The sequence below is a fragment of the Glossina fuscipes genome, unplaced genomic scaffold (assembly GCF_014805625.2).
Source record: "Glossina fuscipes isolate IAEA_lab_2018 unplaced genomic scaffold, Yale_Gfus_2 148, whole genome shotgun sequence".
NCBI lineage: Eukaryota > Metazoa > Arthropoda > Insecta > Diptera > Glossinidae > Glossina > Glossina fuscipes.
The window spans coordinates 1855355-1881262 of NW_023998491.1; the positions used below are offsets into that span (position 1 = coordinate 1855355).

A 25908-nucleotide genomic window follows, 5' to 3' on the forward strand; every position below is an offset into this window, starting at 1 on the left:
TGCAAGGAAAGAAAAAATGCACTCCTTTTAAATGAAATAATATTAAATTATCACAAGTTTTTAAAACTATTGGAATTATTCGGTGGGGCCTTTCCACACCATGTCACCGTCACAACGCATGTGCAAGAAGTTTCTAACAAATATAAGGACAACAGGCTTTCTAGGGGATCTTGTCTGCCTTTTATATAAAAGTGTATTCAAGTAACGGGTTTTGTCTTTTTAAACATCAGAAGAGATCGTAGCCACCTTGATTGACTAGCATTGCGGTTACACCTCGTCATTGTCAGGCCTCAGTGCATGCGTTTCGCAACATAATGTTGTTACATTTTGCCGCTTATTTTGAAAGTGGCCTAAGTACATTTTCTAAAAAAAATCAAGCTACGCATTGTAATGTACACTTTTTTGTACGTTATCTCTTCATTTTGAAGCCAATAATATATTTACCCAAAGAAATCGGCTTACGACCCATTTTGAGAGTTTCGAATGAATGTGAAGCAGAAATAATGGAATAAAATTTTATGGAGTCAAAAATTTATGTTGTTTTTATCATTTAACGTAGCATTTCAATATAAAAACTTTAGCCAAAACACAGGTACAAGTACTCACTCTGTTAGGGATTATTATGAACAAATTAAATATCTCTTGAACAGTAAAATGAATGGATCGAGTAATGACGAAGAAAAGTTAAATCTGATAGGAGACCATGATGCGCATTTAATGCAGGCAGTATTTGCAAAGGGGATCATTAAACAATAAGTAAAAACATAATGGTCGGACAAGGCCGTTCATTAAATACCCTACACCATTTCGTCTATAAAATTGCTATTATCACCACATATTAAAATTTACACTTTTCTACCCTAGAAAGGGTCAATTTTCGTGGAAATCCATATTGGCGCAGGATCTAAAAATTAGGACGGGATGGGCCAAATTTTATACAGATAATTTTTTTTATATGAAATTTGTGTTATATGAATTTCAGCTTTTGTTGTATGAGAGAGGTGTTCAAAAATTGCCTTATCCGGTCCAAAGTTTTCATACCGAATTTGAATACCGAAATACCATTACTTAGCCACTTTTGAAACTTATCATCTTTTTCCACATAACGATTTTTCAGAATAGGGCGTTACACGGGGAGGGCTCGACAGATCCGAAACATTTTCAATAGCGTTCGTCCTTGAGTCAAAACACTCTGTCACTGTACCAAATTTCATCAACATATCTCAAAAATTGCGACCTGTAGCTTGAACACACATTTAGATGAACAGACATCAGACGGACAGACAGACTTGGATCAATTCAGATTAAGATTCTAAATCGATCTTTATAATAAAAGGTGGTAGATACCTTGGAGTGATTAAAACGGCCGAATTCAACAAAAGTCCATGACATTGTAACGCATTGTCGCTAGCCGCTGTTTTCGACAGACACTCTTGGTTTTCAAGACCCATCTAAACGCCACTTCGATTCTTCTGACGCCTTAAGGAAACACTAGGTGGTCTAACACGAAATTCACAAAGTTGGAGGAAAGTATTGCCGGAGGGTGAACAAAATGTCGCTGTAAAATTTCAAATACAACACATAGTTACACACCTAAGGCACAAAAGTGATTTCATATGCTTAAGCTTATAAAAAGTTATGAAAAACAGAAAAAAAAAAAAAAATTGCTTTCTACCTATGTTTACTTCCATTCAATTCATCAGTAATCCATCTTTGTTTGTCTAATGTTCTAATTGATTTTCGTAAAGCGCTTATCACAAAAAAAAAAAGAAAGAAAAAAAAAAGATTTGTTTATATACAATAAATGTAATAAATGAAACTAAGATCCGTTAGAAAGAAAATAAAAAAAAAAGAAATGTTAGAAACAAGGATACAAAGTAACTTACTTAGCCAGACAATATATCTACAAGTTAAAAAGAAGTCTTTTCTTTTTTTTTGTTTTGTTTTTTTGTTTGCCTCTCTTTATTTATTCGGACAAGAATCGCAACTTAAGAGGAATTTCTGTTGGCAGGCAAATTAAACCAAAAGCAAAGCCATAACAACCAAACAACAGCACATGCTAAAAGCAAGAACATAATACAAGAAAAGCAACAAAAACAAAAAAATATAACAAGAAAATGTGGCTTAGCTCTTAACAACTAATTGCTGCTATCACTAGCTAAAAATCTCAGTATAAAGTAATTTCTTGAAATACAAATAACAACAGGAACAGTACCAAAAACAACTACAATAATAATAATAACAACAACAACAACAGCAGCAACAGTAACAACATGCAGCACTTTTAATAAAATAGCAATTCTTGGGTACACATTAAGTTTGTTTTCATTTTTTTCGTTTCGGTTGTAGACGCTAACGCCACAAATTATATTAACTTTATTGTAGTATGTGTAACGCATATCTATAAAGGGATTATCCTACAACTCGACGACAGGTGCACGTACAAAACTGCACCGATCTATTAGATATAGATACACAGAGATATCCATGACGGGAAAAAAATAATTTTGAGTCATTTTTCCCCACAAACTGTGATTAGTATCGAGTTCTGTCTGCCAGTTTTTTGCTCTCATGGAACTTATAGCTGATAAACGCAGCCACACCGATATTCGCTGCGACACTACTCACAACAGTCTGCCATGAGAGCATGTTCCCGACAATCCGATGGGAAATGAATTACGCTTACAAAAAGCAAGCTGAGTCCCCTGGACGTCCACTGTTTTGGCTATAAAGTCAGTCGATATATAACTTTAGTTGATCTGGTACTAAATGCAGTTCAAGCCTTGCTTATCTTAGGACTTTTCAAAGGTCTCAGGACACCACCCAGCAGAATATTCCTTGTCAAAGGAAAATGCTTCATAAGACTCCAGCACGCAGCACACAGCCGTAGTCCATTAGTATTTCGCTGCACTGTCAGAATGAACTGAAGAGGAATAGCAGTTTGCTGCCCTCCATAGTAGAGAATTATAAAGAAGAAGAGGAATATCATGCTTTTATAAAAGTTAAGAACAACTTCCTCGAAGGCTACCCTTAGGGTTTCCAAGAAAAAAGTTCGTCGCTAGGTCATAGAGAGTAAACTTTAAAACCTTCTTTGCCGATAATTATTTAGTTCTTGAATTAAGAACTACAAGGGAACAGTTACGTTCCTACCAGGCACGGCAAAGCGGTGACAATTTCGGGGCGTCTAACTTCTGAAGAGGGAGCACATTTTCGCCCCCAAAACATGTATATAGACATATGCAATCTACAAACATACATATATATATATATATATAATAAACCTACACAAAAGCACACATACACACACACTTATCGATATCAATAGAACCAGAGAGGTAAAGAGATAAAAAACATTTTTTTGTTTTCCGGCTTACGGATTTCAGCTAAGTATTTTCACGTTTACCCGGAGTCAACCGCGACAAAATCCGGCAAGGACAGACCCATTCGCAATACGGTGGAAGGGTGAAAAGTAACGATAAATGAGCGAAGGTTACGGGAGCACATAACGGTAGCAAGTGTAATATAAATTCAGTCTTCTGTAAAAATTAAGTGCTTTCCGGCCAAGGCGTACAGATGAAGGATGTCAAGGATTCGTAGCAAGTTTTCTTTAACTTTCTTTGTTTTTGTGCAGCTGCCTTCAAGTAAAAGAAAAAGAAAAACAATTTTTTTTGTTTTTTGATACATTTGTAGTTTGTTGCAGTTGTTACCATTTTCTTGTCGTTATTTTTGTTGTGTTGGTTTTGTGCACGAAACAAATTAAAATTTGCCTGGTTGCCTCCAAACAACATATACAATAAAACAAGTTTTATATGGTGGTTATGGAAAAAAAAAAAAAAATAACAACAACAAAATACGGCAATAACTTTATTTAGTTCATTATCAACCAACTCACAGTTACAGACGTAACAGCAAACAACATGAACAACTATAACAATATAAAACAACATGACTCGCAATTACTTTTAATATCTATTCCGTTTATATATATATATCTCTGTGTGTGTTTATGTGCGTTTGTTTTGTTATTTGTTTTCTTTGCCGCTTTGCATTGATATTTTTTTGTTTTTGGCATCACGTCTCCTCTTAAGAAAATAAAACGTTTTCGCATTAATAAATGATATATAATAACAACAATAACAACAGCGACAATAGCAATAATAAACAAAAACAAAAATAATAATTTTTTTTTTCTCTTTTTTTATATAATTGATTGGTTTCTGCTACCAACACAAACATCACTACGAACATTATTGCTTTTTATAACCACTTTGTATAACTTTGGCGATATCTATGTATAAATATATATATATATATATATGTATATTATGGCAGCTGTTTTCTTACAGTTTCTTGAAGTCAAAAGTAACCATAGAAATCTGTTTTTATGAAAATTTGCAGCAAATTATTATAATTTTGTGTTTATGTTTGTTGTCCATTTTCATATCAATTGACATTCATCGCTAAACAATATGAAGTGTAGTTATGTTTTGTCTTTGCTTCTGGTGGTCGGGCTCTGTTATTAATTGATCAAATATTTAATTAAATTAAAAGTTGTTGAATGTAAACAATTTCGTTTCGTTTATTAATGGCTTTATTTAATAACGGATATGGGAATCTGAAGGAAAACGTACAGGACAACGCCATAAAAGCATTGTGTAGTAAGTGAAGTCGTTAGAAAAAATTATCTTTATTTCGCCATAATTCATTTACTTATCTTACTTACCACACGACGCTGCGTGTGTGTGAAAAATTTAAGAAATAATCAAGTTCACCGACCTCGAATACAGCTGAAGTGGAGTAAAAATTCAGCCAACTCCGTCCCCTCCTTCATTACAAATGCTAAAGCACAGTAACATGCTTGACAGATCCCGTGAAACATATATTTTCACCTCTGTTTGTATTTCCATCCATCCGTTCTATCGTTATGTTGGAAAGCTCAAGAACCTATGCGTAGGCGTGATCCGTTCATACATATGCCTACATTAGATAAAGGCTATAATCCGCAGTTTCTGGCAACTAACACCCGGTATAAATATTTTCTCGAATCACCTGCAAGGACCAAGCAAAGTGGTGCCGATCGATAAAGGCGCGTTTATATATATAATTTATTGGCTTCTCGGATCAACTCCCCCTACTTGTTTTTGATATACGCTTAGTACTTTCTTAATTATCACCCAAAGGTAATTTAGTTCATCTATTCGCATTGGGGTTTGCTACTGTGAGGCTTTGCTTGGTGATATTTTGTATACGTGCTTATGTGCTCCTTCATTGTATTCTGACCTCTGGTTTTCACTTAACGGATAACAGTACAGATTTTTTTTACCCTACAAAATTTGTGGTGCAAGTTTGTGCGGCCGCAAGTAACACACAGAAGGTTTTAACACAGATGCTCCTTTTGTAATAATTCTAAGCCTGTCCGTCTATTCGTTGTCTGTCCATGCAAATTTGTGTTCAAGCTACAGGTCGCAACTTTTGCGCTATTTTGATGAAATTTGGTACACTGACGTGACGTTTTGGCCCAACGGCGAGAGTCATTGAAAAAGGTGTCCATTGGACCACTTTTTCGACGACTTACTTTCAAAAGTCGTTATAAGGAAAAAATTGCATTTTTCAAAATTTCTTGGCAAAAGTGCCTAAGCAGTAATATTTCGGAATGCTAAATTAATACGAAGACTTTGGACTGGCTCGGGTATTTTTTTGAACTCGTCTTACGAAACGAACGAAAACTGTAGTTCATATGACAAATTTGAAACACCTCGGCTTCGGCTCGGTGTGTTCAAGAAAAAAGTTGTCTTTTTATTTTATATCGAAAAATATTTATTTATTCACCAACTATCTATTTATTTTGTTCTGATCCAAGTAATCCTCCTTAGATATTACTTTGACTATTGATGCCATGGAAAAGTTGGATCTTCAAAGATACATTGGAAGAAAAGTTCAAGAGACAATTACAGAAGGAAATCTACAATACCATCATCAGCACTACTCTTCTATTAATTCTCAATTAATTCCACCTTTATATCCAACAAAAGTTGAGAAAACTAAGAACCAAATTTTTTCGAAAATTGGCCTTGACCATACGAAAGCAATTCACTTAATGGAGCTTGAAGAAGTCTTCCTCTCTCAATCTGCAATTTGGGGACGAATTGTCACTATAAAGCACACTCTCTGTGACTGCCTTAGCTATTCCTTGGCTAGAAGCTTTGCGTTTGAAGCGACTAATCCTATGGACATTCTAAAATCAGCTATAGAACAGAATATCAAGAATTAATAAAACTACTAGGCTCAAAACCTCATGTATACTTTTTTAAATTAGAACCGATAGCCTGTATTGCTAGTGCTCCATGTCTTTTTTCTTTTAGTCTAAGAATTTATTTCATTAACCTAAAATAATAATAATAATAATAATAATAATTTTTCGATCAATTTAATGAATCTTTGATTAAGGCAAAGACATATTCAATCTGAGACTTAAAAAAGCGCTTATCACTAACTCATCAATGCTCACACGAACCAATAGCAAGAAATTAGGATTATTTTATTACTTTGAAGGGTATTTCGACATTCGGGATAAGTTGGCTTCAAAATAAGAGAAACAAGAATTTTTTTTATTTTTCTCCTTCTCATAAGGTACATATATACAAACCATCACAATTCATTAAAAAAATTATATTATTATATATATCACTTAGACTACTCGTAAATGGAACAAAATGCATTACGTGGAAGAAATATTTTCCTTTGGGCTTTTCCAAACTTTCTTGACTACTTAATTAGCTGACTTATAATTATTTTCTGTGTGATTTTTCTTTGGGTCCTGCAGTATCGATTTTATTCGAATTACGTGAAAGCATGTGAACTTTACTGAGTTCGCTGTTAATGTAAAGCGTTTATACCTTCGCCCGTCTAGCTGCCCCAGAAAGACATTAGAGGCTACATAGTGTAAATGATGCTTATGGGGCTTGCTCGCACCATTTTCGAAGTTGCAAATACAACAATTTTTAAACATTTAAGTTTGAAATTTTCTTAAAATTTCCTTTTCATTTATTCATTGATCGGTTTTCATACTCTCCTTAGCCGCAATCGCTGTTTTCTTTTCTATATAAAAGAGTTTATCTAACGTGATAATATTTACCATGAAGCATTTTATAGCTTTGAAAATGTGGTGAAAATCTAGTTTTTATTTATATTTATAGTTAGTTTATTTATTTTTATTATTATATTTTTTTTTGTTTTCTGTTTTTTTTTTTTTGCAGAAAAACTTTTGCTAAGACTTTCTAAGTCCAATGATAAGTTTGTTTTAAATACTCATCGACACTCTATAACGTTTTGTTTTTTTACCTTTAGCTCTTGCTCTAGCTCTTGTTCTGGTCTTCTTTTGCATGGAAAGATAACCAATTTACTCTCGAGTCACAACGGACAAATAAAAAATAGAAAGAAAAAAAAAAAAAATGAAATAAAACTTTTGCCGTAAAATTTTGCTCTCTTTAGTTTTTCATCGGACTCAGGTGCAATGAACGTAAATTTGTTTGTTGTTTTCTTTGCCATCTTTTTTTTTTTTTTTATATTACTCTCCCATCTATGCGTTTGTATTTATTTATTTAGTTTGCATTTTCTTAGGATTTTCTTCAGGCTTTTGTAGCTTTAGTCGGGACAGGAATCGCCAGCAACCGTCAGCCAAGCAATCTGTAAATACACACCAGGTTTTTAATTTATATCCTGACCCAGAGCCCTGTCAACGGTGGGTGCTGGGCAAACAACAATGAAGAAAATCTCTTTTGCTTTTTCCTTGTTTGCCGGGTTTTTGTGGTGAGATTGGGTTTTTTTGGGTGAGCGTAACCACAAAACGTTACGCCAGAGTTCAAAGTTGAAAAGCAAATGCTGCTGCTGCTGCTGCCAGATAACTTTTCGTTATGCTGCTGTGCTCAGCTACTTCCTGTAGCTGCTGTTATTGTCAGTCGTGTTACTGCTTCCTTAAAAGCATCAATTCCCCTTTGTTTCGTTGATTGTGATGCGTATTCCATAGAGCGAATCACCTTTTAATGGTTTCCTTTATAACTCAGTCAGTGTTTTCCTTTTCAGTTATTTGCGTCTATTTTATTCTTTACGTTCACTACATTTCACTGGACTGGATGCGGTTTTCTTCTCTTTTCAATTAAAGTGCATTAAGTGGGATAATATAACAGATTTGCCCCATTTTTTTCTATGCCTCAATGTTTATTTTGTTTGCTTTGTTTTCATTATTATTCCAAGTGAAAAAATTGCTTACAATCATGATGTCTAGCGCTTCGTTATCTTAAAAAAAAAAAAAAATAAAAATAAATAAAAAAAAAATTGTTTTCTTTAAAGACCATGGTGTGTGAAGATTACAGTTATCTAGTGTTTATCGAGCCTACTCTTGCCGAATGTAGGTTAAGTCATTAAAGTTGCGTTGGACTCCTTACTAAATGTGCGTCTGTGTGTGCGTGTATGTGTGCGTGAAAATGCCCGTGTACACGCGTTTGCGTGGGCATGAGTAAAACAGAAAAGGAATTTTTAATTCTTTTATTTCTATAAAAATTGTTCATAAATATCGAATGACTCTCATATGTCATCCTCTCCTCTAGCTTACGCTGCAGGAAATCAATTTCAAAAAAACAAAGACCAAAAAGGCATTAACTATCTTCCTCAGTTTGCACATATGTAGCTGATAAAGAAATAGTTGATGAAAAACACTTTCGCAATTACATTAAAAGTTTACCCCAAATAAGGCCAAATAATGTAAAACAGAAAATTAATTACATAAAAATTCATTAAGAATTACATTAAAACTTATAAACGAATTGTGCTATACTTGGAAATTTGTTTCAATAGTTGTCACAAACAATAAAAACACAAAACATTTATATAAATAAGATTTTTTTTTTTTTAAATTTTTTCTCTTATTTAACACTTTCACTACCAACGTCTTAGACATGAGCTGATTGGACTGATAAAATTCATTTGCTTACTCAGGAACACGAAGGGAAAAAAATGCCAACAAGTTTGTAAAAGCCAGAGCGGAAAAGCCTCGCCTGCTTTAACGAACTTTGGATTGTGATAGTAAGTCTCTGATCTGAAAATGTCTTCTACGTCTTTTTCCTTATTGTCCGCTTCTTCTGAATGAAATGGTTTTTACAAACTTATATGAAAAACAAGCCATTTTCCAATAATCACTTAGGTTGAAGTAAACATATTAAGTTAACAAATTGGGGTAAGCGAACGTTTGCCGGCCATCGTCGTAGGCACACTTTTCAATTCTTCACTCGCTCCATTGCAGAAAGCAATGAATTTCAAAACATAGCCGCAAACGGCGGACAAGCCTTTACGATACAGTATACTAAATGAGTTGAGATAGGCGAAGTTTATAAGGTGAGAGTCCATTGCATGTTTGTTATGCAGCCACGAAATATTCCGCGCTAAGACCACTGCTTGCAGCGGCTGGGAACAAAGTAGTAAGTCCTTGGACGCCGCAAGATTGTGAACTCTTGTCACAAAGACGTAACTCAATTGCCTCGCTACTCATTTGTCGCTAAAAGCTGTATAGTCTAACTGGCTCACTATGTCACGAGTGTGTGCGGGTAGGGGTGACAGCATAGGTGCACTGGCAGGTTGGTGCTTGCGAAGATCCCTCGGGGGGAAGCTTGCATATTTACATAAATGTGGAAAATGTGGTGGAAGCTTGCATTTCCAGTCCCCAGTTTGAACGCAGCAGTTAACCAATGTGTGAGTTCTGACGACTGGGTATGGCCTTTCGGAGATATCGTGGTGATTGTGGATCTTATCATTCCTAACGCGAATAACTAAAGGTAATGATAGGCTTCAACACTCTTCATAGTGGGTTTATTGAGCCATACACAATAAACATATCTGATTGCTTCAGTCTAGTTTAGGCCCCTAGCTTACAGGGATTGTCTAACTCCCTGGAGGGCGTCGGTTACGCAAAGTTAACCCGCGTGTCATCGGGCAGCGTGTGGTTGAATCATCAAGGTAGTGCACCCACACTAAACCATCAAAGACATCTGTCGAGAGGATAGACACGGTCGTTCGGGGAGTATCGTTGTGGCTGTGGTTTCCATCAATGCTAAAGCGAATATTTACAGGTAATGATAGCCCCCACCACCCCCAGAGTAAGCTTATTGGTCACACACATTCAATAAATCCTGGTACCCCAACTCTGATTGAGGCACCTAGTCTATAAGGATTGTCGAACACTCTTGAAGGTGTCAGTTACGCGCCGTGAGGTGCTGTTCACACTACGGGTACTCACGTTAAACCACACAGACGACTGTAGAGAGGACCATTGTTCGCACTTGTTCGGTGCGGAGGGGAGGACTTTCGCGAACAATCGACGTGTCAAACTGATGACCTGTCAACTTCTCAACCGGTACGTGCCATTTTTCACCCTGCTATGCCCGGAATTAAATAAATTCTTCCACAATCAAGCAGCCCTACCCTTAATTAATGTATAGGTGGGGAAGATGATACCTTTTTAGGATTTTGTAAGGTAAGGAAAGTGTTAATAGAACAAAATTCTTCCTTTTGTTTTTCCTCCCTTTTTTTTGTTTGTATGCACACGTGCCTATGGATTGAGAAACATTTGTGCACTTAATGAATATAAAAACTATAACCAACACATGTCGGTGCACATCCAACAACAAAGAAATGTTAAGAAATTTTGTGTTTTGTTATTTCCAGTAAATTGAAACAATCGAATTTTCTGTGCAAGTGAATAGAGAAAGAGAAGGAGGCGAGAGATGAAAGAAGAGAAAGATAAATACTTTTGTACGAACGTTACTCAACTTTTACCAAGAAGTTGCAAATGTAGAACAAGTGTGTATCTATCTCTTGTTACCAGTTAGACGCGCAGATATAATTATATATATATATATAAAACTTATGTATGAATGAATGTTATGTTGCTACTGCTTACTATTTTTACAGTATGTTCTACACGTCTGACTAATGATAACAATGACTGAAGATGCTACTGCTGCTGCTGCTGCTGCTGCTACTTCTGCTTTTATTGTTGTCAACGCTACTGCCATTATTCTTACTGTTGTTGTTATACAGTTGTTAACACAATTGCAGATTGTTGTTACTGTTGTTGTTACTCTTTGCTGTTATCTGTTTGTTATAAATATCAACTCTCAACGAGTTTTTGTCTATTTGTTTTCTTTCTTTCCCTTACATGCTTCATACAATTTAACACTTGTACTAATATTTTTGTAAGAAATGAACGAACACAACAAAATTTGCCGCATTTTTAGTGTGTCCGTCCGTCCGTTACACCAGCTAAACGTTTCTTCATCCATCTATTCGTGTATCATTGTGACTGTCAGTCATTCAAAACGGTCGATGTTTCTAAGCATTAAGAGCCAAGAAGATAAACACCTGTCTGAGCTATTGTCAGTGGATAGCAATTACTTTAAAAACAAACTACAAAAATATTAAGAGAAGAAAATAAAGTTTAAAAATTTTAACAAAAAATTAATAAAAAAAAAAAAAAACGTTCACATAAACAATTTGTACTTTAGTTGAGTAATGAATAATAATTGTTTTTGTTTTTTCTATTTGTTATCTGTACAAACATACGACCCAAGTACATGAAAAGAAAATGATGAACGAGGTGTACTTGGCATGACTTTTGAAAAATGTCAGTTTGGACCTAATACCTTATAGCAGTCACTTACGTAACATTTTTTCTAATCTCTGAGGATCAAAATTTATTTGTTTATTTTTGTTGTCTGCACCCTCTGCTCTCGGCAATATATTCAAGGCACAGTACAAGTCTTCTCTCGTTTACTATATACAAAAAAAAAAAAAAAGAGTCTAAGGTAGGAAGTGGACTCCTGCATGCAGCTATGCATGGGCTTATTATAAATTTTAATACCAGTTATCTAAGGATGGAGTTACACTAGGTTTTTTCTTGCATTTGACTAACACGTGAGAAACGTACAAACTAATCGGTGAAGTACTCGTTATATCGAATCTAAACATATGCTTTGCAGGAGGACAACAGTGGATGTGAATAAACGTCCAACAAACTCAGTGTACTTTTGTGGGTCCAAACAGATCGACTTCACTATTGAGATGACCTGAAAGTACATAGCTATCCGGGACCGTTAATTAATGACAACTTATCGTTGCCTATACTAGAAACGCTTACCTAAACACATCTGATTACTCGAGGGAACAAAGTTCCCGATTGTGTGTCTTACTTACTTACACCCACTTTCCCTACTCTTTTAATGCGCATCTAAACAAAGTTGTTGTTCCCTGCACTTCCTTATTAGCACAGTTGAGTGAAGAAGAAACTCAACTCGAACAATGTGAAGATCGCCACCGAAGGAAGGAAATGTTTACAATGAACTTTCGACAATCTAGCGGGACAAACCACGCTTTCGATATAAATGTAAAACAATGTAATTTTTAGAGATTCTAAGGTTTTAAATGGTCTTTGGTGTTCGCTGTAAGAGGCGTGTTATTTACTTACTATTAACCGTTAGGGTAATTAACTTTTATGTGTTGCTCAAATGAATGAATTATCTGAGGAAATTTTGAAATTTTTATTCTTATTAGCAATGCAACGAGATCATCAATCTCGGTTCACATATTACGGTAAAAAAGCTACCTTAAGTGTACCACATTAGCAGAAGATAATAGAAAACGATGTATCGAAGGTATGTGGAAGTAACGACATGTGTATGAAATGTGTAATTGTATGCAATTTCTAATAATTAGTTTAGTTTAAGTGCTATGGGTGTTTTTTTGCCAAAAAACAAAAAAAAAAAAGAGGATTTCTATGTCAACCGCAAAACAATCTCCCTCCATGGTATACTACACTACAGTTGTGTCTTATGTTGCTCATGTAATTTGATGATTTTTCCGCGGTGTTAAATATACGCAACACACAACAGAATGTGTAACAGAAAAGAGTCATGAGCTTGATTGAAATCCCATACACAAGCACCACCACCATCACTACCACTACCACTACCACTACCACGACCACCGCCAGTACTACTCATTGCAAACGTGAATGTATCAAATGTTTTGTATAGTCGTGGGAAAATTAAAAAAAAATCACGGTCAAAGATAACATGAAATTGCATACTTAGCTGGAAGATATGTGTTTTCATATCATTACACATACTTGCATACTAAAAATGAGCATAATTAACATACTTACAGCAATTGCTTGGCATGATTATGAAAATGCTTATTAATTTTCAAGCGTAATTTCTTACTTCTTTTATAGCAATTTTTTTCATGACTTTTTCACCAACGTAACTAAGCAAGCGGTAGCGCATCTTTAAAATCATAGAAACACACAAAACTACAACGAAAAACAATAAACAAATTTTCATTTAAGTATTCATGACGTGAGATAGTGAAGGCGTTCTTTCGTTTCTTTTCAAAAAAAAAAAAATTATTCGCATTTTCCTCAACATTTCCGCGTATTTGTACGCTTCTAAGTGAATGAAAATGCAAAAATGGCAGGTGAAAAAAAAGAGGAAAAGAAACGATGAATACATGTGGCTCGAAGGCGCTTTCATGTCTGTTGGTAATTAGCCTAAAATGTGACGGCAAGCTTTTAAAAGAGCTAAGCTATCTTTAAATTATATTCCTTAGCTTTGCATTGATTTTCTTCTAAAAACAGACAAAAGAATATTTATTTAAATCTGAGATCACTTTATTCCTTTTCTCTTTTCTTTTGCATGCGCCAATCAAGGCTACGGTATTTTAAACTGTTTTATGCGAAATAGTACATGACAGGAATTTTCTTCTTAGCCTTTAAAATACCTATTAATATGTTACCTGTTAGTACCTGTTAGTATTGTTATATTCCTAGCTACAGATGTTCTGAGTAAGAATTCTACAAATTTTTTCTATGCCTTTTATACTACTTTCTAATAATTGTTTTGGGCAAAATCTAGTTTATACCATAAGATGTACATCTCTCTCATCTCGTTGGAAATCATGGGCCGAAGAAGAACATAGGTAGGGTCGGGTGCACAATGGTTCAAGGCTTAGGATCTGCCCTTTCGGCAAGTAGGGTTCGTTCATCCGTTTGTTCCTATAAGGATAAAGAGCGTGTGACATATATATATCTCCCTCATTCCCCTAGAAATCATGGGCCGAAGAAGAGCATAGGTAGGGTCGGGTGCATAATGGTTCAAGGCTTAGGATCTGCCCTTTCGGCAAGTAACGTACGTTCATCCGTTTGTTCCTATAAGGCTAAAGAGCGTGTAGTTCTGTTAGTTGTAACCATCTGTGGCGTCTCCGTGGGGGAAGAATTTGATAACAGCCTCGGATAAATGTATTTGGGGCCTGCCCTCACAAAAGCTGTTAAGTAAATGGTTGAGCGCAATCGTGAGTTGATGTGTGACAAATTATTCCTATTTAACGACTTTTCGAAATATGGAGCGACGTGGAAAGGGATCCTACAGGTAGTCCAATAAAATTAATTTTTAACAGCTGCTAACGGATTCAAACAAGATGATTGCAATTATCACAAATACAATATATCAAGTCAAAATTTAATAAACGTATCGGACCTTAAGAATTTCAATGCATTTCTTGGCAATGCTTGCATTGTTCGATTAGCTTAGTTTGCCAATCAGTTGCAGATAAACTTTTCTATTTTCTGTTCTATCGCTAATGTTCTCCAATCACTAAGCTACATATATATATAAATATATCATACTTGCATTACAAGATATATATAATTCAATCACGATTTCCAAGAATTTCACTTTTCTATTGAAATCTTCTATAGAGATACTTGAGTGTCTTATGTATGTATGACACAAAGGATTTTCCCTTCCCCTTAACTTTTGTACAGAACATCATGCGCATTTCGCAAGAACAAACAGGTTCGAACTGTGCTCTTGCAGAGTTACCACCTCATCTTTCTAGTATAGGCATTACCCGCTCCATCGTTAATAATGGGTTTCCCCATGTTGCCATGAATGTGAGGAGACAAGGCTTCCTTAAATTATTTGGAAAATTGCAATCTGTAAGTTTAACAGCAAAATAAATGAACAAACATCTGGCGAATAGAAGGACAAATCGGCTTACTTTGGATTCAAAGTGATCCTGAATGGAAAAGTAAAATAAAAGTTGGGTTTGTGTTGGGTCGTACTATATACGCTATATGCAAACAATTGGCGTAGGGTGTAATTAGTATAGCTTTAGAATAAGTGCGTTGGTCTTTACCAAACTAGTTACCTAGTTTTATATAACATTGTTTATTTCTTAGTCTAACACAATTTGCATTTGTTTTGAGTCATTTTTTACTGATTATATTAAGAATTTTATTCATTTCCTAAATTTAATTTAATCTCATTTTCAAGAAAGAAAGAAAAAAAAAAAAAAAGAAGAGAATCCTTAATAATTATAGTTTTCCTATGATTGCTGCTGTTTCTGTACTTGTTTTCCTTGTTGTTGTTGTTGTTGTTGTCGTTAGTTCAGTTTGTATTTGTTTTTGCAATAATAAGCAATAAAATTGTTTTGAAAATAGTTTTTTTCTATCCTTTCACTCTATGCTCTACTTTGACACACAAAAGTGCACTTAAAGCCCTGCCATACACACTTATATGTCTGTACATGCATTCATTACATATACAATTTACATATGCATATATTATTATATACTTATGCATTGGCTCAACCATACGTACGTACAAGCATTTACTTCCTGTTTTCCTGAAGGCATTTAAAAGGCTCATATAAACATATGAAAATGCACGTACATACACACACAGGCACACACATAAACACACACACATACATACATACATACAATTTGAGGGAAATTTATTTTTTTATGGTTATATGTCTGCATATCAAATGAGTGTGTATTCTTCGGCATTTACACACATACACAAATACACTAACCTATCAAGTGCCACAAGAGTTTTATAAAAGTAATGTAGATATGGTTTCTATCTCTTTCTTACCATATTTTATTTCGTGATTTGTTGCCTTTATCCCTCTCTGCCCCTTATCTCATCTCGGCTTTCGTCCCTGTCATTCGTTATGTATTATCCGTAAAATTTTCTTATTTGGTCGCTAGAGAATTTATGCTATAAATTTTTAAACAATTACTAACCCAAATTCTGAGAGCCACATCCCCCCCTTCTGCTCAGCTGCTACTACTACTCTGTGCATTTCCTAATGCTAAGTTAAAATTACAGTTTTTTTTCTCCTTCTCTCTCTTTTTTTTTGCTTTTAAAATTTCTAACTTCTTCTTTGCTTAAAGTGTTTTTTTTTTTTTTTTTGAAACGATTTATAAACTGCTTCTCGTAATAACATAAAATCTCATATTTAGTGAACTTTTAATCATGGAATTACACGTACACGTGCTACGTGTGAAGGTTTTGTAATACGCGTGGGGGGCGGGCTTTCATAATATTGTTGGAGATCTCTTGAAGGTTAGCCGAGCATCATTACCTAACCATCCTTTGGATTATTGGTTTTAAAGTATCAAATCTATCAAAGGGATTCGTTGCTTGAGAGAATTACAAGCACGAGGGCTTTTTCCATTGGAAAATTTCGATTAATAAAGTTTTTAACTTTAAGAAAGAAGAAGAAGAAGATGTTTACATTAACATGCATATTTAAAAACTGACGCCTAAAAAATGTTTCCTTTTTTTTTGAAGAAAAAGAAGAAGACGTACTGGAAAAAATATTGGAGAGGGGCTTTTGGCGATCAGTGCAATTCTGATATGTAATGCAATTAATTAAGTAACTGATTTCATCAGGGTCATGCTGTTTGTAGCATCACTGTTCTTGCTTATCACTGTTGACTGCAGGCCCCTGCCATACTTAAGCAAGACGAAGTCTCAATAAATATGATGTGGGCATTAATTCCACTAAGGCCGAAGTTTGGTTATTTATTACCATGCGGCATCTCCTCTCCTTTGGCCAATTTGGCCTATTTTCAGTAACGAACTACACGCAGGAGTTTTCAATGTTGTTACCGAGCTCGAAACTATCACCTTCATTTTTGTAACCTAGAGGGTCTTAAGAAAGCGAACCGCACAGATGCACAGAGGAGCAAACGTGGATAAATCGATTCAAAATTTCACATTGATTAAGAATATAAATATCATTTATAGGGTTTCTGAATTTTCTTCGCGTTTGTTGCAAACCTTATGACAAAGTGAGTATACCTCCGCCGTTCAGTGCTGGGTATAATAAATCAATAAATTTTTCTAGATGTAAACAGAAGTGAATTAATGTTTTAAAACTAAGTTTGATAGTTTAAGGCGACTTAGAAAGTTTTCTCAATATTAGTTAGCATCCATGTTTGTTGTGAAACATGTCACGTGAAGAAAAAAATCAAATAGTTTCGCTCTCTTTCGGTTCATTTTTTTTCGATAATCCAGCAAACATTCAACCAATATTGCGAAATTTCTCATTAATGTATACCCTACTATCGTGCAATAGTTTGCTGCAACTATGTAGTAAAAAAAGCGCTTCCACGAAATATTAATAAAAAATTAAAAAAGCAGCCAAAGTGAACGCGAGAAGCATTTTAACGCTAACCAATGCATTTTCCTTTCTCCCTGGCGGGTTCCTTCCTTATGGATTCCGGGTCGGAATCTACCTCTTAAGCAGGCCAGTTAACAAGTTGAAGTTAAACGGAACAAAGTCAAATGAATGTCGATTTTTGACGATTTCTGCCGAAAGATGAAGTTATCGGAAATTCGCGATTGCTTTTGCGATCATTGATCATAGTCGCCCCAGATGAAAATCGGTTGTTACTGAAACGATTACCCCCATTACGCCTGTCTAATTGAAGTTGAGTTGACTTTGCACTGAACGTACCTTCATGGTGCATGCATTTTTTATATGCTTTGGCAGGACAACAAGAAAATTAAAACTCTAGTCAAGTGGTGTTTTCTTTTTTGTGTTTGGCACGTAATACTTTGAATCTTGCGGACTCTGCGGTTAGAACGCATATGGGAAGGAAGCAGTAATGTCGAGCATAAGTGCGATAGTGTTATCAAGTGCTACTATCCAGCCTTCCCTTTCATATAAATCGCTTAGTCAATATTTCTAATCAAGCAAATAGTTTCTATTGTGTGCTAAGAAACATTAAGAAAAAAAAAAAAAAAAAAAATGAAAGAAAATATCCTTAACAATAAAGTATATGTCAATTCACTCAATTTCTGTTAAATGAAATTTGTTACGAGCACGCAGTGCTAGACGTACATTTGCTATATCGGGCGCATGTGAAATCGAAGAAGAACAAGCGAAGGAAAAAGAAAATATAACTAAACGGCTCAATCACTCAAGAACATCGCAAGATAACAATAGTAAAAAGAACAAAATCTTAATGTTACCGAAAAACAAGTCATAAAAAAAAAAAAAAGATCCTTAACAACTGTTGTTAACAATTGACGAAATAAGATTTTTCTCTCGTGCAGCCTTGCGTTCGAAAAAGGAAAACGAAATTTTTTTGCAAACCAAATTTAAATTCTTATGCAATTGCTTTAAAAATTCCCAGTAGAGTTTTTTATGTCAACGCACACACACACACAATAAACAACACACCCGTTTGTTTGTTTATTTATTTACAGAGGCATTTGCATAACATAACTATTAACGCCACTCTATGATATTTTGCTTTTATCAATGAATCGAAATCTTTTTTAAAATATCACAACGAAATTTATGTCGATATTAATGCCTTAAGCAAAACAAACTTACAACTTTATTAATTTATTTGGTTGATACGCGAATGCCTTGAATAAATATCCGCAAGTCTACTTTTTTCCTATTTTTTTTTTTTTTTTTTTTTTTTTTCTAGTCAAAGTAATTTTTAAGAGCATTTGCAGTGCATTCTGAGGTATTTCGCGAGGAAATTATAAATTTAATTACCCTGTACCCAGTATCAAGACAAAGGAATATCTTTAGATTTTACGCGAACGGTTACGCTAAGCTAACTCGCGCAGATGTACGCCGGATAGCCCCCCTTTTTTTTATACCCTCTATCACAAGGGGTGTAGGGTATATTAAGTAGTGCGGACGTATGTAACACGCAGAAGCTCTTAAGCTAGACCCGTCTTTTATTATGCCCAGCCATTCAGAATCAATTTCTCATTCGAAAGCCTATCTGTTTGTCTATCTGTCAGTCTGTCTGCCCATGTAAATGTATGTCCAATCGATACGTCGCAATTTTTGAGACACGCTACTGAAAATGGTTCGAAGCGGTCGACTCTTTCGACCACTTTCCATATAACGTCCTATCCTTATATGGAGAAAATTTGCAATATTCAAAACTTCTCAGCAAAAATAACTAAGTAGCAGTATTTCGGGTATTCTAAATTGGTATGAGAACTGTGATAACTGCACCAAACTTGGACCGTCTCGGCCCATTTATCGAAACCTTTCTTAATAAGGATTTTCACGAAAATTGGTCCTTTGTAGAGCAGAAAAGTCTAAATTTTAATATATGTTGTGGTAGACAATGCGGTGCAAGTAATTTAATGGTCGACTTTGTCCGGCTATAATGTTCTTACTTGTTTAGCTTTCATTAAGCGAAATTATAAAGCAAAAAATGCAATTTTTCCGTTTTGTTCGAAGGACATTGTCACTGATTTATAACGCGGGCAGAAAATTGTATGCGGTACGGGGAAAATCCAAAAAGTAGACTAGGCGAGCCATTAAGATCGTCGATGATAAAGTCGGAGATGGAGCGAGGATTAAGGAATTCAGTTGTGCGAAGTATGCTATTAACTGCTAAATGTGCAAAATATATAATACAACCATAAAAACTTCCAGATACACAATCTGTATGATCCCTGATCTGTACAAAAGTTGAAAAATCAGCCACAACCCGTCAATATTACTGGGCATGGGAAAGCAGTTTTTGTTTTTTGTAGGGTTTCTTTTAACGTAGAGATGACGGATATAAAAGATAGATTCGATCGGCCAGAGTCGAATATAATTTTCTTAATTTTTATTAAAAAACTTTTATTCATCATCTGCGTCATATCGCATATGAAATGGAGAATATGATAGCACTTATGTGTTTGAATGCCATTTTAATAGGTTAGACTAAGGAGCCCGAATTGAAAGCATGCTGTGTGTGGGATAGCAGACCTATTAACCACTGACAAAAATTTCAATAAATAATCCTTTTCGGTGCTATAACGATCGATCGAATATTGTTATCTCATTTTTTTAAAGGAGATTTTTGTCCAAATTTTTATTTGAATGCTATTTTGGTCTGCTGGTCCAACGAGCCCGAATGGAAAGCATGCAGTGACTAGCAGCAGACCTATTAAGCGTTGACAGAAATTTTAGTAAATGATTCGCTTCGGCGCTGTACCCAATCGATTGACCATTGTCCAATGATATGCAGAAATTAAAAGCGGACTGCGTACGACCAACAATGTTTCAGCAATCGGCCCGTTGTTTGTTGAGCGAACCTCCATTCCATTGCATAAAATTGCTGACTTTGTTATCGTAAAATTAATTGATTTCTTACACTTTGTTTATCTATTTATCAACATGGGTTTCAGTCGTCACATATTTTTCCTTCTGTCGCACTATCTATTGACTTTATTTTGCTTTACTTGAGACTATAAAGAAAAAGATGAAATTTTATTAACAAAAATTTGTTTGTTCTCTATTATGTTAACAGAGATTGGAAGAAATGAAAACGATTTTCACTTACATTTTTTTTTTTTTTGGTATGTTGAATGGAGATGGACTAACACTTACATTGAATAGAAATTTCTTCCATCACAAGGCATTTCTCATATAATAATTTAAATTTATTGCTAACGAAATAAAAAGTTTTATGAAAGAAAAAAACCTATTATTGAATGATTGTAAATTTGATTTCCTCTCTATAAGTGATTTTTTGTAAAACCATTTCAAATATTTGCTTCATTTATACCTTTTAGTCAATGTAATAAAAATTCTATAAAAAGAAAAAAAAAAAAAAATGCAGTCTTTTACTATAACAAATTGCAGAACACAAAAGGTTACTACTTAGCAACAATTAAAAACTCTTATTGATGTTAAATGGGCAACAAAGCACATTTTTTCCACCTCTTTTTTTTTTTTTTGTATCCATCAGCAAATATTGTGGACATGTTATATTTACCTTTCCGCTTGTAATGATGAAAAGTACGCATCAAACGAAATGCTGTCCATTTAGTTGGTATCAAGCTTTTGCTAGGACGTTAACCAAGAGCAATGTTAGAGTTATCCGGCAAAAGTTACATTTGAACTACCTTGGACACAAAGTGCTAGTAATCGTGGGTATTAATCTGAAACTATCCGCCTAAGTGATCGAAGGCAAAGAATCTCGTCTAGCAGTTCAATAGTCGTAGGTTCGAATCACAAGAACGGTAGAGTATTTTAATAAAGCCAGTAGCTTTAGATGCTAGTCCTTGCTTTAGTCCTTGGTGTGGACATCTGTAACTTACAGCGTAAGGGACATGTGGATGCAGCATCTGTTTTCTCTGGCCCTGTATTGGCTTTTGACTAATCGTGACGAGCCTTGCTGGCGAAGGAGAGGAGGTATAAAGATTTTACCCTAAGGCGATTGCAGTTTTCTTATTCAATTTTTGCATTTAATGTTTGAAGAGGGTAAAGGTATACCATAGCTATTATTTTATTCGTGAAATTCAACATTGGATAGGCCTCGATGTCTCGTTAGTTACAATGATGTGTAATAATTGCTCTTCCTTTTCATAACAAGTATCATATAATTATTACCCAGACTTAACAACTTCCTGCGTGATGGCTTTAGTTATTGCATGAGTCGGTGAGCATCCGATATTCGTTTAGAAGCTACTAAGAATTGCTTACCTTTAATTTTTTTTTTTTATTTTTTTAAACGAAATTGTTGCAAAACCATGCAAAATTGATATACATGCATGCACATATTTGCACACATTGGTATGTGCGAATACGAGAAGGTACACAACAACAATTTTCCAACCAGCTGATGAATAATGAAAAGTATAACAATGGAGGCTTTTGTACAATATATCAGGCAATAGTATGGATGATAAAGCCAGAAAAAATTATATTTAGCTTACGTCGATTCGTTAGATAACGACCATCCATTGTATATAAAAGTAGTTTTAAAATTGTTGTTATTGTTTACGATCCCGTCGGATTTGATTACTTGCAGCATTCGGGGAATATTTGAGAGAGAGCAAGTATTGGATATGATAGGATATTTGAATCCATCTTTTTGGCATATTGTTAAACTTGCCTCTACGCTTTTAGGCGCTACCGTCCCTGCATGATTTTAAATAGAACTCAAATTGATTATTGATTTTTTTCTATTTATTATCATGAATTCACAAAGTTTTGCTATAATTAAGAGCAATTGCAAGAAATATTTATTTACTTCGTAAAGCTTAAAAATTTCATTTATTGAAAAATATCTACTTTTGTTGTCTACAGATAGATTTAATCAATAAAATTAATGTCAACATCAAACAATGAAGCAATGAATGGTTAGATGGGATAGATCGATTAAGAGGCCTTCACCAATAAATATTCAAAGTATGAAGAATAAATTTAGAAAATAAAGTTTCAAAGATATACGAAAATATCGTTACCTTTTCAGGCCAATAGAGGCTTCAATAATTCCTGGATGAAATAAAGAAAAACTTCTTCTTCTTCTTCTTCTTCGCAAAATTCGCATTTATTCATCGAAAGCGACGCAATTAATGAAACACTTCTCTAAAATGCTTCTGCTCGCAAAGGTCCAGATCTGGAGCCATGGACCATGATAAATGCAGCAGCAATTCCACATGCTTATCCATACAATTGTTGCTAATGCAGCCACCATTTTGAAGCCTGCCTTTGGCTTTGCTTTACTGTGAGTAAAAAGGGCGCCAACTTCACTTTACCACCATGGCAGGAACCCACGTTAAACCCGTGCTACAATCTGTCACCACCTCCCTCGGGCGTCGACTGCGTTCAATACTATCGATATATGGAGGATCTCGTTAAAAATCGGCGAACCACCAATAAGTTATTGTTTTTTAGAAAAAGAGCTGAAATAAAAGTTTTCAAGCCTACGTTCAACTGGAACGTAGAGGGAACATCTCAGCAATACAGAGAACTTTGGACTTTAAGAGCATAATTAAAACGGCTTTAATGCATTAACAAATGACGTCGGAGGTTACCAGGTGCTGCAAAAAAATATGATTTTCCTTTTTCTTTTCTTGAAGCCGACGTCCATGCATTGGCCCCGGGAATTATTGATCGATTCTATCACTGAAATCTGTATTAAGAAGTAAGAGCTTTGAACAAAGTTGTAAAGTTAATTGTCAGATTCCTTCACTGTTCTAGTATACAGGCAATCAAATCCTATTCACCGATGAGGTTCTGCAACACAATTACAAGGTTATTTATTATGCGGCGAGTAGGGATCGCATAAACGCACAAAAACAGGTTTGAGTGTCGTGGAATTTCAAACTATACTATCGAGTGTAAGAGTAATGGCTGCCTTTTGCTAAGAAAAAGTGCTACGAGTGCTGTAGAGTGCTAAATAAAACTTTGAGCTCTTCATTCAAAAGTATTGTAATATCTTTTGAAATATCGATAAGCAACTGTGTAATTTATCGCGATTACATACATAAAACCATTTCTTGGAACTTTAAAGAGGTATAGCTCTGTGCCAAAAAAAAAATAGAAGAAAAGAAAAAAAAACCCAATCACGGTAAACTTTACTTTGCTTCCTCACTTCGAAGACTAGTTCTGCTAGATCTTCACGAGTGATGAACAGCGGATGTGTTGCGATATCTAAAGCTTAAGCAACTATGATGGAGAATATTTGCAAAGTGCCCAAGACATGATACCGGGAAGAACTTCGGCCCCATATGGGAAACAACACTCACTCCTGAAATGCTGGCAGTTTTAACTTCTTGAACGATTCTTCCACTCCATGCAACCAATCCTTGAGAAGTGATTCTGTATTTCATGAAAAACTTTTGTTGTGTATAAAAATTTTTCCCGAGCCACATAATCTGTTTACTGCAACAACATTTTTATGTATGTAAAGAATTGCACATGAAATGATAAACTCAAGGTACAATAATTTTTGCATGCATATGTAGCTCTGTGGATGTTAGTGGCTTTTTACTACAAATTTACATTGGGCTTCGATTCGTTTTATTAAAAAAAGAGCAAATAAAAAGTAAATAAACTTCTTTCCTCTAATTTATTAAATATGTTTTTTTTTTATTTTTTTATTTTTTGCTACTCTAAAAATAGGTCAATTACCGATAAATGCCAGAAACATATTTAATAATAAAAAATATTTAATAACAAAAAATATTTATGAGCTTTTCTGATTTATTTCTCTCTGTCTGCATTTCTTTTATTTATAGACATTTACACCCAAAGCAACCACATCATAAAATACAAAAGTAAGCCAAACTTTAAGGTAAGTTTTAAAAAAAAAAAAATTTGTTTTTTTTTTGTTCGTAAATGAATTTTTTAAGGATTCTTAACATGTGTTTGAAATGTTTATGCAAAAATTAGCCACATGTTCTACTCAAAGAAGATTCTCTCGGCATAAAAAGTTAGGTAAGCAACACAATGTGTTGTTCATTCTCATATTACCGTCCGGTTGATGAATTTTTATACCAATCAGCGACGGATGAGGAGTGCGTTCAGTTTGTCAAAAGGTTTGTAACTTCCCGAAGAAGGCATATCTTATTGATCAGCATCAAATTCTGAATTCATTTAAGTCCGTCTGTCCGTCTGTCCGTCTGTGTATTGTTTGTTGTAACCAGCCTCCTATCTGCTACCGAGTTCAGATTTGGCAGAGACATTTGAAGATTTTGCAAACAGGTTGATATTGAAAATGGGCCACATCCGACGAAAGACGCGCCCACAGTATCACGTAAACTGAGAGCATCTCTGTTTTACAAAAGTAATCAAATATTTGATTTTTTGCTCATTGCTCATAAACTGTAGAAGATAAATATAGAAAAAAATTTAACGTATATTCTATGGGCGATTGCGCAGTGCTGGTACAAAAATGGAAAAAAGTTGACCGCGCCTACCCAATATTATAGTGTATCAAAATTTAATATTTTTTCAATACTCCTATAAGGCGCAGTGGCAAGCTTCAAAAACTCCGTAAAGTACCTAAATTCTTGAGCAATTTCAAATTTGAATGAACATGTCCGTCTGTCCGTCAGTCTAACTGTGTAGCGCCTGGGGTAAAAATTCTTCCATTCGTAACATTGAAGATATCGCTTGCAAATTTGCAAAGAATTTCAAAGGACACGTCTACAACGCCCACGCGGCTATACAAAAATTCTTTTATTTTGAAAATTAAAAAAAAAAACAGCCTCGCCCACTGCTACCATTATAGAGCATGAAAATTTAGTTCTTTCACTTTTTTTTGCCTTTTTAGAGTAACAATGATGGGGTTATGCGGCCATGACCGAATATAATTTTCTTTTTTGCTATAGTTAGCAGAGGACGTATGTTCATGCTTGTTACATGCTTGCGACATATAAAGTCCTTATGAAATTTCTATCCAGTCCTATGATTTCGTATTGGGAAATTAAGAAGCACCACTCCTTGTGAACATTATACATAGATTGTGTTTTGTGTGTGTGCGTGTGCGTGTGCAAGTATTTATAAATGTTAGTTCTACGATTATGTAGGATGTTATGCTTACAGTGTTGCCATAATATCTTTGATCATTAAAAACCGCAATATACAATGATGATGATTTTCTTTAGTTGAGAATGCAGTTACCACAAATAGTTAGTTGGCAATAAAAGACTCAGGCCAAGCTGAATACAACTATATGGATTTTTTCGTTGATAAGACGTAAAATCAACAATTTCTTCTACATCCGTATCTGATTCTCATTTG

General features: G+C 34.8%; 1 protein-coding gene across 9 annotated transcripts in view; it reads left to right on the forward strand.

Moving 5' to 3' along the window:
• The window catches only part of LOC119641410 (protein shank), a 179748-nt gene that overhangs the window by 46087 nt on the left and 107753 nt on the right, over positions 1–25908 (forward strand). For 8 of the 9 annotated variants that reach the window (XM_038040050.1, XM_038040049.1, XM_038040053.1 and 5 more), the window contains exon 2: positions 24402–24457. The gene's annotated coding sequence lies outside the window, so the exon portion shown is untranslated. The remainder of the gene's footprint in view (positions 1–24401; positions 24458–25908) is intronic. The other variant, XM_038040051.1, reaches the window with a different exon arrangement.